Below are 11,887 nucleotides of genomic sequence, written 5' to 3'. Positions count from 1 at the left end.
AACAAATTTTTTTTAATATTTTTTATTTATTTTTGAGAGGCAGAGAGAGACAGTGTGAGCAGGGGAGGGTCAGAATGAGAGAGGGAGACACAGAATCGGAAGCAGCTCCAGGCTCTGAGCAGTTGTCAGCACAGAGCTCGAAATGGGGCTCGAACCCACGAACCGTGAAACCATGACCTGAGCCGAAGCGGACGCTTAACCGACTGAGCCGCCCAGGTGCCCCAGTACTTGTAAAAGTGATTGTTTCCACGAAGTGATCTTTGGAGTCTTTTCTCATCCCAGCCATGTCAAGTTCTCTGAAAGCCTCACGAGACACTGCGATGATGTATTTGTGTAGTGGAGAGGAGGGGTCTGATCTGCTAGGTCAGCACTCAGGTCCCTGCCTGCTGCATGTGGAGTCACACTGTGTGTTAAGGGCTCCTCTTTCTCTGTCTCTCTTGGTCACTCCTATCGAGAGGATCAGCTCCCACCAAGCTCTTGCTGGTTCCATTCATCTTTCGGGGGCCGGAGGGTGGAGAAATCAGACACCGGAACTTGGAAATTAGGAGTAAATGAAGCATCAGACCTCACAGCCTGTTCCCATCGATGCTCCTGGCGGGAGGTGGAGTCAGGGGGGAGGCTGCCCAGCTCGGCAGCAATCACAGCCGCGGTGTGGGGAGGCCGGCCTCCTGGCCTCGCTGTGCACTTGCTCTCACTCAGGACCACGGGCTGGGGCGCCCCTGGTGCAGGAGAACCGTGAGACCTTCTTGAGTTTTCTGGCCTGGACCCATCTTACTGCGACTCTTGCCCTGACCTTTTCAGACTGAGTAATATACAGAAGCACCCGAACTGACTTAATCTCTACAAGCTGGGGTTCCATTTCCAGTTTCGTTAAAAACTAAGCACAGAGGGGTGCCTGGGCGGCTCCGTCGGTTAAGCGTCCGACTCTTGGTGTCCGCTCAGGTAACGATCTCGCGGCCGGCTTTGTGAGTCTGAGCCTCTGCGTCGTGCTCTGTGCTGGCAGCTCAGAGCCTGCTTGGGCTTCTGTGTCTCCCTCTCTCTCTCTCTCTGCTCCTCCCCCACCTGTTCTGTCTCTCTCAAAAGAAATAACCTTAAAAAATCAATATATTTCTTCATAAAATAAAATAAAATAAAATAAAATAAAATAAAATAAAAACTAAGCAAGACAGAGAGCCTAGTCAGTGTCCCTGCCCCTGGGCTGGACAGCCTGAAGGCTTCAGTCCTAAGAGTGCCATCCAAGGATAGCAGAGGCTCCAGGGAAGCGGGGGGGAGGTACACCCCTTCTGCTTGGCTCCAAATGAGGCTCTTGGAAGTACCTGCATTTGGAGGCCCCAGAGGCGCTCTGGAGTAGGCAGGTGTCTTTCTCTGACCGTGTCAGCCTGGCGGTTCTATTTTTCATTGAAATCTGTTTTGCCCAGACTAGCTCCACCCTACCAGCCTCCTCACTTGCCCGGCCACCTGCTCCCCGCTGGGACTGGGAGACGGCACCTCTGTTCCTCTGTTTCCCTTCCATCCATTGAGATCTGCAGAGGAATTCATCTGAGCGGCTGGGAAGCTGGGCCGAGCGGCACCACATGTGGCAGAATCTGCCCGTTTTTCTGCACGGCAGGGCGGGGGTTTACACTTTTTGGGGGCGGGGGGGGGGGCTCCTGCCTGTAGCCCAGCTTCCTCGCTCAGAGAGCGGCGCCTGGCAGGGAGAGGCAAGCAGACGCCCGCACGGCCCACCAGCCCTCAGCCTGTATGGATGGCACCGTTCAGAGGTTGTTTTTCTGTTTTTGTTGTTTTCTTGGCTTATGTACAGTGTCGTGAACACGCGCTACAGGGGCTGTGCCAGCCGGCTCAGCCGGCCGCGGCGCTGCCGTCCGCAGAAAGCCGTCTTTCTTTCCTCCTGCTTGAGGTGTTATCACCGCGAGCCCCGCGCAGGGTCTCGGGGCCACCAGCCATCTCTCCAGCACGGGCACAAAAGCAGCCGTGGCGGGCAGGCGAGGTTTGTGCCTGTGGACGGCGGCCCGGTGGGCAGCTGGATGTGAGCCCTGGGATGCGGGGCATGGGGGGCAGGGGGGGTGCAGGGGAGGAAGGGCAGGTGCAGCGAGGTCCCGCAGACAGTAATTCCGAGAAATGAGATGCTCTGCTCTTGGGCCGGGACTGAGACCAGAACCCTGGTCCCTGGATAGACACGGTTTCGTCTCACAAGACTTATGGAGGACGCGTTCAAGTTGGCGATACTGCTCTCTGCCTGGGAACAAGGTCCCAGATGCCTCCATCCTTCCCCTAGGGAGCCCAGAGCTCCATAAGGGGCCGGGGGCCAAGGTATGTAAAATACCCACAGAGAAATGAGCTCCGTAAGGAGACGATGAACTAGCAGGAAGTGTAGGATCAGACTCTGCCCACACCTAAGACAGCCTGTGGCTCCCTGTTGCATAAAGACAATTTCCAACCTCACCCTGTAGAGATCGGCACAGGGAGACCCCAGGCCTCCTTTGCAGTCTTAGTTTCTGCGTCTGCACCCCACATGCCATTCTCTGTCCACACAAACTTGCCTGCCACTTGCCACACAAGGCAAGCACTTGACTACTACTGTGTTTGCGTGCACCTCACCCTCCATCAAGAACGTCCAGTCTTTCTTCTCCACTTCCTAGATGCCCGCTCATCCTTCCCCTCTTGGCGCCCTAGCCCAGCCCCCACTGGTGTCCCTGATGTCTACCCACTGCCACCAATTCCCCCCGCCCCCGGAAGTTGCGTCTCTTACTTCCTCATCTTGGCATCCTGCTGCTCTCTCTCCTGTGGACCCTCAACTCTAAAGGAAGCAAAAAACCACCTTTGAGAATTCCCATCGTCTACTCAGTGCTTAGCACACAGTGGGTGCTTCCTAAACGTTTGACTTATTACAAAATGTTTTCTTTAATTAAAAACAATGCATGCCATGCCTAGTGGAAAAAATTCAAACACAGAATGTACAAACGAAACTGTAAAAAGTTTCCTGTGATCCCCATGCATTCATATATATGCACACATATGTAAGGAGGTATATATATACCTATTTTTGTTGTTTATAGAAGGGCTCAGAAAATGCATATTGTTTTTATCCCTTTAAGTCATCAGTATGTCAGGGACATCTTTCATGTCCATGCTTATAGCTGTGCATCATTCTTAATAGGTTTATAGTATTTGTTTTAATATCAGCAAGAGTCAAAGGATAGATAGACTGTGCTTAAAGAGCCAGAGGTCACCACGGATGAAGAAGACGACTCAGTAAAGGAAGCAGATCCCGTCAAGCCCAGAAGGATGGGCAGGATTTGGATGGCAGACAGGAGCAGGGAGGTTTTCCTAATGACGGTGCACAGGGAAAGCATACGCAGTGTATTTGAGGTTACAAAGAGAGAGGCCAGCTGTGTTGGCCGGTGCTGGGCAGCCGTGGGACACGAGGTGTGCAGATATGGTGGGCTTGGGCAGAGGAGGGTGCTGAAAGCCTGCAGAGGCTCTGGATGGATCCTGCAGATGACGAGGGTGGAATCGTGATCGAGGATGTTCTCTGGTGGCATTTGGTGCGCAGTGTGGCCTAGAGAGAAGAGAGGAGACACAGGGAAGTGTGACCAGGGCGGAAAGGGAAGGGAAGGAGCAGGAGATGAATGTTTGATGAGCCCCGTCTCTGCTTCCTATGCTGCTAGACGCCCTGCCTACATGACATCACTTACTTTTCCCACCCACAGGCAGTGAGGGGTCACATGGCCCAGAGGGGACACGGAGGAGGCTCGGTCACTACACTTATGGTCCGAAAGCCAGTTGGGGATTCTGAGTCCACATCCGATTTGCCTCCTGGCAGGGGGCTCTGTGGGGAACGAAGACTAGAGGGTGAATGTAAGGCCCGGAAGACAGTGCCCAGGCAATACTGGATTGTGACCAGGGCTCGCAAAAGGCCTTAGGGGTGCTGGTGGGCTTGTGAGGAGGCCCAGAGGCGGGGGGGGGGGGGCACTGTCCATTTTGAAGCCAATGTCTTCTGGTGGAGGTTTATTGAGATCTAACTGCAAAATATGTATTTATGACCCTCGCCCCCTCCCACCCGTCGCAAATTGTAGCGACTGCTCCTCTTCCAGACATCCTTCGTGAAAACCCCCCATGTCTCCTGCCACACGCGGACACTGACATTTGCTCCAACAACACGCCCTGTGTGATTGTTTGTCAAAGCATCTCTTTGCAGTGACTGGCCTCATGTCCGGCTTCGAGGAAAGTGTGAGAATGACAGGACTTCGGACACCCATTCAGAAGCAGGAAATGGCTGGGACTGACCTCACCACTCCCTTAACCTGGAACCCAAAGGCCACCCACCCCCAGCGCGGGTTTTCTGCGAACTTCTTTTGTTCAAGTTCGCGTGCATGTCGCGCTTCTGCCTCTAGAGGGCACTGTTCGCCTTGAAATGAAGTTGGGTAAGTTTCCATCATCTTTCCCTCTGGGGTCTATTGTTTTTGCCAGACGGTACTTCGTTTTCCTCAAGAACCTTTTCTTTCCTTGCGTGCTTGTGCATTTGCGGGAGCGCGTGTTTCTCCTTTAAACGTGAATTTGGCACGTGCGGACGCGGCAGATAATTGCTCGGACCCAAGGCTGTCATTGTCTAGGCAGGTCTTTTGAAAGCTCTCTACCCCCCTCCCCTGCCATCCGGGCCCTGTATTCTTCCGGTGCCCCTCGGCCTGACGCCCCCGTGCACCTCCCCCAACCCCAATTATTTCAGTCTGGGGGTCACCGTCACAGCTCTGCTAGTGCGTCTCAATTCTGCCTCGCAGCTGCCGGGCCGGTGCGGCCGGGGCTCCCCACTCAGGGCAGCTGAGCCTTGATTTATTACATCGCTTTGCTCCGTCCCGGTCGCACCTTGGGCGAGACTGCTGATCACGCCACATTTTCAAATTGGTTCTTCGCTGCGAACCAACGTGGGCAAGGGACGGTAATTTGGCCCCCGAGCCCACGTCAACTGTGACTTCCCTGAGTCTTGTGTTGACCTCTGTTCTGTGGACACGAAGGGCACCTGGGTGCCCCCTTCACGTTGAGAAACTAGGTGGGTAAATATTGCTTCTCCTTGCCTCTGCCTGAAATGTACACATGCACGCACACACGCGTGCACACACACACACACACACACAGGTGCACATGCCCCTCGGCCATTATGTCTGTGTGGGCACAAACTCAGGATGTCTGAGCACAGCCAGGTGCCTGACTGGTGGGGGCATCCTGATGCTGCCTCCATTCTGTCCCGGGGATCTGGCACTTTTCACCCCACACACAAGGGAGGAAGGCTGGGTCTCAGGCATGAATCCTGAGGAGGGCCTGGGGGATGACCTTTCCTGATGCTGGTGCTCCGAGGGGCATCTTGGGACCACAGCTTTGTGGAAGCAGCAGAATGTGTCTCCTTGGCTCCTCTCTGTGTTTCCCTTGTTTATCCTTCCCTTCACACCCCCTCCTCTCCGTTCCTCTGGCCCATCCTGCCAAGAGAACATCCTGTAATCACAGGATGCCAGCGATCGGAAGAACCCAGAGATGGCTTTGTTTCTGGATCCCCATTTCCCATTTCATCCCGGACCAACCCGAGGGGTAGTGATAATAATTACAAAGTTACCATTTATCTATGCTTTTTTTATGCACTGGGCACCATTTTATAAATGCATTAATGCATTTAATCCTTACATTAATCTCGGTAATGTTACGGTACCACTTTATAAATGGGAAACTAAGGTGGGTGCCACTACCTTTTCCAAGGTGACACAGTGAGCGAGCTGCAGCACCGAGTCGAGTCCAGTCTAAGCTGTCAGGGCTCCACACTTGACTACATACTCTGCATTGTCTACACTCTCTGCCTTAGCGGTGCCATGTAGAGGTTGCTCCCGTTATGTAGGTAAGGAAGTTAATTCCCAGAACTATAAGATGACTTGCTCTAAGCCACCGAGCCCAGATGTGGCCACACTGGGATTTGAACTGGGTGTCTCAGGCTCCAGAGCTTGGGAGAGCTCCAAGTTCCCTTTGGTTCTTGATTCCCCCAAGTGACTTCAAGTCACTCTGTCCCTGGGGGGAGTTTGCATCTTCAGAGCAAGCCAGGAGCACGAGCCTGCCCTAAACCAGGAACTTACTCTCGCTTGGTGGAGTTGCAGAGATCAGCCATGGGGGAGTAAGGGAACACAACTCATCCTGCACTTTGCAAAACGCACCAGCTCCTCCTCGAGTAAGTGTGTCTCAGCCTGGCTTCACGAAGGCCACACGGAGTACTGAACGTCTGAGACGAGAAGCAGAGAGGCCTCGTTGGAGACGGTGCTCCTCGCCTGCCGGCTGTGGGCCCCTCGCCGGCCTGAGCCCCCTCCTCTGCAGTCCGGACAGGGCAGTCCCCGCTCTGCCCCCGCACATGGTGTAAATCATGGAGCAAACACACTCTGTTTATTATTATTGCTGTGACTTGGGGGTGGAGAGAGTAGAACTCTCTCTACCTAATGTGGTGACCAGGGTGAGAGTGGGGGGAGTGGGGAGACCCCTCTTCAGGGCCCCTGGGGAGTCAGTGGCCTCTGTCTTTACAGGGGAGTTAGCGGGGATGAATGCCTTCTACTGTCATCAAATCATGCCCCTCTTTTTTTAAAAAAATTATTTTTATTTATTTATTTATTTATTTAGAGAGCGCAAGAGCACAGCAGGGGAGGGGCAGAGAGAGAGGGAGAGGGAGAGAATCCCAAGCAGGCTCTGCGTTGTCAACTCAGAGCCCAACGCGGGGCTCGAACTCACAAACTGTGAGGTCATGACCTGAGCCGAAGTCAAGAGTCGGATGCCTAATCAACTGAGCTAGGCAGGTGCCCCAAGCCATGCGCCTCTTGATTCAGGACAGAACAGGGCAGGAATCGATGCTTCGAAGTCCGTTTTGTCTCTGGACAAGGACCAATGGGAGACTTTGGCTGGTAATGTCCTCCACCTTCTCAAAAAACAGAACATATTCCTCAGAGAGGAAATATATTAAAGGTTAGTCTATGTATTGTAAGAGCCGAGTAGCAATTTTTATTCGGTAAGGGTCCAAAAAGTCCACCGCTTCATTCACGAGCTAAAGTAAAACCAACATCAATCTCTTCATTACGATTCAGCTGGTGAAGAGACATTCATTGGGTCATTGCTGCTCTGCTGTATTATTTCTAAATGAATGACCCATTTAAAAATGTTAATCTGAAACTTTCCATACAGCTCCTTGCTTGCTTGTAGAGGGTCCTCTAACCTCTCCCTGGAGTGGGTGTCCCTTTGACAAGTCGCAATCACAAGGGGCCTGTGTGGAGCGGGGCCAGGAAATGAGGCTGGAGGGAAGCTGGATGCATATGGGGGAAATGCAGTGACACATGTGGATGTGCTCTGAGAATTATAAATCCCTGATACTGCTGTTGAAACCCAGAAACTACTGGATTGGGGGGCGGGCTGGGAGACACCATACCCCTTTCTTAACTGTGAGTCTGTTCCATCAAGAATGTTTTGGTGGCCTGTGTCCCCATCCAAGGCCACTACACTGTGGAGCCCAGCCTGGTGCCTGTCACATAGGAGGCTGTTAACGTTTGCTAAATGCATGTATTCTTGGAAAGTTTCTTCTCACCTTTTCCTTAAATACGACGCAGAAAAAGGAGCCTTCTATTCCCTCCACCACTTACTGTGAAATCAGGAAATAAGAACTAAGAAAAGTGGTTTCACTCAGCCATTACACATTGTGTGTGTGTGTGTGTGTGTGTGTGTGTGTGTGTGTGTGTGTAGATAAGGCAGACATATTCCCTGGCCCTAAGCCAATCTCTGTCTTGGATTTGTGCTGTGTCTTTGGCAACACTTAAAGGTGTTTCCATCTTTAGAAAGAACAGAGATCACATCTCTTGATTTGTTTTTTGTTATTAATTAGACTTGAATTTGAAGAGGGACATTGAAAATGAGTACTTCTTATCATGAATACTTAGATTTGGTCTCAGATCTTTCCCTAGCAAGTCTGTGTCTTTTTAAAAAATTTTAAAAATGTTTCTTTATTTTTGAGAGAGAAAGAGAGAGGCACAATGCAAGCAGGGGAGGGGCAGAGAGAGAGGGAGATACAGACTCTGAAGCAGGCTCCAGGATCCGAGCTGTCAGCACGGAGCCCAATGCGGGGCTCGAACTCATGAACCGTGAGATCATGGCCTGACCAGCAATCAGATGCTTAACTGACTGAGCCACCCAGGCACACCAACAATTTTGTCTCTCTTAATACTTACAATGATGAAAAAACAAAACAAAGCAAAAAAAAATGCAGGCGATGGAGGACCATGAAGATTCTAGAGGACAGTCATATACTCCCTACCTTTTCTCACTTACATGCTTTTGCTCCTCTGCCTGGGATTTCCCCCCGTCTTTGTTTTTGTCAAGTGCAATCCTCTTTTATGTTACCTCCTGCAAGTAATTGACTTCACTCTGCATCTTTTCTTCTCCCTAAACTCTTGCTGTGTTCAGTTGTGCCTTTTTCAATGAAGTTTCGTGTTTATGTTCTCCTGGAAGATTGTAATTTTCTTTGGGGAAATAAACACAATGCCCCAAATAGAAAACATTTTGTTTTTCTCTATCCTCATTTTGTACTTCACACGCTGGAGCTGCCCACATGATCCCTGTTGAATAAATAAGCTAGCCAAAGAGTAGGGTTGCAAGATCAGGTCGTGTATGGACGCAATCTTCTTTCTGAACTGATCAGTAGAGTTAAGATGGCATGCTTAGCTGAGCTCCAGGAAGAAGGGAAGCTGGGCTCTGCCTCTAGCTACTCAGTGCAAGACATGGAATTTCCATGTGGACTGTACCCAGCTTGCTACTAAAGGAAATCTCTCCATCCGTTCTCCCCTTTCTCTGTGACATCATCAAACCTTCCTGCCTATCGTCAGATGCTTCTCCTTCATGTGTATACATGCTTTAATTTTCCCATTTTTTAAAAAAAGGAAAACCAAAAATTCTCTTGATCCCACATGCTTGTAGAGTTATGGTCTCGCATCTCTGTTGTCCATTATAATAAAACTTCTTGGAATTCCTGTTCTTTTTCTCTGTCACCGATACCCACATTCCTTGGGGACCTACTCGGATCAGACGTCCCCTCCACTTCTTTACCAAGCTGCTCTCGTTGAGATCACTCATGGCCTCCCTGCTGTGAGGTCCAGTGGCCCCTTTCTGGTCCTGCCAGCAGCATTTGACATCAGCGAGCACTGTCTTTAGTTGACTTGGCTTCCAGAGTGCCACACGCCCCTGGTTCACTTCCTGATTCATTGGCCATTTTTTCTTTCATCCCTTTTGCTGATTCTTCCTTATGGACCTCAAAACTCTAGAGTTACCCACAGCATACTGCTCAGACCTCTGCTCTTTTCTATCTCTACTCACTTCTTACACGAAGCCATCCAGCCTCATCACTGAATACACTCCGTGTATCGCTGTATTCCTGACCTCGCCCCGAGTCCGGCTGCCCACCCAGCACTTAACTGTGGGCATGTGCACACATCTCACACTTAACATGTTTCAAACCTCATCCCTGGTCATTCCTGCATGCTCGTTCCCCAACCTCACTCCTTCTCCCCTTGGCGAACGACAATTTCATTCTTACATTTTCCTGGACAAGAACCTTAGTGTTTCTTCTTCTTTTTTCATAATCTACAACCACCTCACTTTCCAGTCTTTTCTGCTCTACTGGCAAAGTACACCCACACGCCAGCCAGTGCTCCCCATCCCTTCTGGTCTGAAGGCGGCCATCCCCTATAACCTCCCTGTTTTCACTTTGAAAACATGGCTCCCATAGTCTACCCTCAAGCCGTCTTCCAGAAGAATCCTTTTATTTCAGTTAAATTTTAATTTTAGAGAGAGAGTGTGAGTGAGGGAGAGGGGCAGAGGGAGAAAGAGAGAATCCCAAGCAAAGCTCCACGCTCAGCAATGGAAATCAATGTGGGGCTCCATCCCACACCCCTGGGATCATGGCTTACCCTGAAATCAAGAGTCAGATAGATGTTCAACTGACTGAGCCACCCAGGTGCTCCAGAAGAATCCCTTTAATAGTACAAATTGGATCATGTGACTCCTAGTCAATGGCTTTCCATGTCAGAATAAAGTCAAAGCTCTTATAATAGTGTAAATGTGACCTGTCACACTGGCCCTTCTTGATGGTTTCTCCAGAAGGTCAATGGGGTCTTGCCTCAGGACTTTTGTACTTGCTGTTTCCACTGCCTAGAATATTCCTTCTCTGGGTTTCCATGTGCAAAATCTCTCTTCCAATGTCATTTTATTAAGAATGTTATTATTTAAAAGCATTTCCTCTTCCCCTCCTGTTCCTTTTTCTCCACTAACACACATCGCCATCCGACATAATATATATTTCATGTATTCAGTGTTTATTGTCTGTTTGCCTATCCTGGAGTTTAAATCTCATAAGAGTGAAATTGTTGTCTGCTTTTTCTTCACTGTGGAATCCTTGGTGTCTAGATTCAGAGTCTGCCACAAAGTTGGGGCTCAGTAAATATTTATTGTTGTTCAGTAAATAATACAACAATGTTAACTGATATCTGTAACCTTTAAGACTGATTTTTTTCTTTAGGGATGTGGGTGGCTGTGCTAATAAAGGGAAAGTGGTTTTTAAAAGTTGAAAGTGAGCTGGGAAAAAGGGGATGTTAAGTAAAATTCCAAAAAAGAGCCAGCACGGGGCTCCTGGGCGGCTCAGTCGGTTGAGCGTCTGACTTCGGCTCAAGTCTCATGGTTCGTGTCTCCCTCTCTCTCTGCCACTTCCCTGCTCATGCTCTGTTTCTATGTCTCTCAAAAACAAATAAATTAAAAAATTTTTAAATAAAAAAATTAAAAAACTTAAAAAAAAAGAACCAGCGGGTGTGGTTTTCAAGTAATATAAAGTGTTCTTTTTTTCATGACTTGGGATTTCGCTGCTCATGGGTTCCCTGCATGCTCAATATTGTGCTGCCCTACTGGGGACCCATTTTTGCCCTCAAAATGATACCATTCAGCCAGTGTATGAGATTTTGGGATGAGTAGGGACAAACTTATTTTCTTAAGAGAAGCTGATAAGTACAAAGAGATTAGAACAAATATTATTTATTTGTATGTTATATTAATAAATCGTGACCTTTATGATGGGTATTATGGGGTATCTTCTTGGCACTCCAGTTCATGGAGTGACGGTCACGGAAAATACAGATCCTGTTCTACCTGTTTCTCTCTCACCAGGGGCTAATCTGAGTGAAGGGCAGTCCGAGGAGGTAGCCTTAGGTACATGGACTTTGGATTATGGGTGAGGTCAAAACAGGAGCGGGGACATGGAGAACAATGCTTGTGAGAGAGAAGAAGTATCCAGAAATCCCTCACCTTCCAGGGCCTAGGGGTCTTCGCCCAAATGTAGGTTTTGTAGGGAGGTAGGCAGCTTCAAACCTAGAAAGACATGTGGTTGAAATTAGAGAAAAAAGGCAGAACTGTGAGAAAGGCTACTGGGTGGAAGGCTGGGATGGTTTTTGTGGGGAGCGGGGAGCCTTCGTGTACCCCCGTCCGTGCTGCTTCTCGTTTATCAGAGCGAAGACCCGCATGGCCACATGGCTAGAATGTTCTAACAAACTCTGCCAGATGTTACCAATAAAAGAGAGCCCTTTTTTGCATACCGGCATCGGCGTAACATTCTCTATGTTCCCAGCTCTCGTGGAGGCTGTGCTGACAGTTTGATGGACGAAGGACTCACTGTGGACTTGATTGTGTTTCAATCATGAGACCCCAAACTAAGAGGTAAAGAGCGCATTGATAAGCGTTAGCTCTCTGTCTTGACGGAAAAATATAATATTGGCACCTCTGGTGAGACATCCCGAGAAAAATGGCTTCCTCCGCCAACGGTCCCAGAGGCAGCCTTATAGAG

The 11,887-nt window shown here is 49.7% G+C and overlaps 1 long non-coding RNA gene across 1 annotated transcript; it reads right to left on the bottom strand.

The window, feature by feature from the left end:
- Nucleotides 1–11,066: 11,066 nt before the first annotated feature.
- LOC115286847 lies at nt 11,067–11,865 on the bottom strand. Its single transcript, XR_003906314.1, has 2 exons — nt 11,640–11,865; nt 11,067–11,415 (listed from the first exon to the last, which is right to left on the bottom strand). It is a non-coding gene; the product is annotated as an uncharacterized LOC115286847 (long non-coding RNA).
- Nucleotides 11,866–11,887: the final 22 nt, after the last annotated feature.

Source organism: Suricata suricatta, chromosome 3 (assembly GCF_006229205.1).
Source record: "Suricata suricatta isolate VVHF042 chromosome 3, meerkat_22Aug2017_6uvM2_HiC, whole genome shotgun sequence".
Lineage (NCBI taxonomy): Eukaryota > Metazoa > Chordata > Mammalia > Carnivora > Herpestidae > Suricata > Suricata suricatta.
Note: the sequence above shows the minus strand (reverse complement) of the source record. Positions and strands in the feature narration are given on the sequence as shown.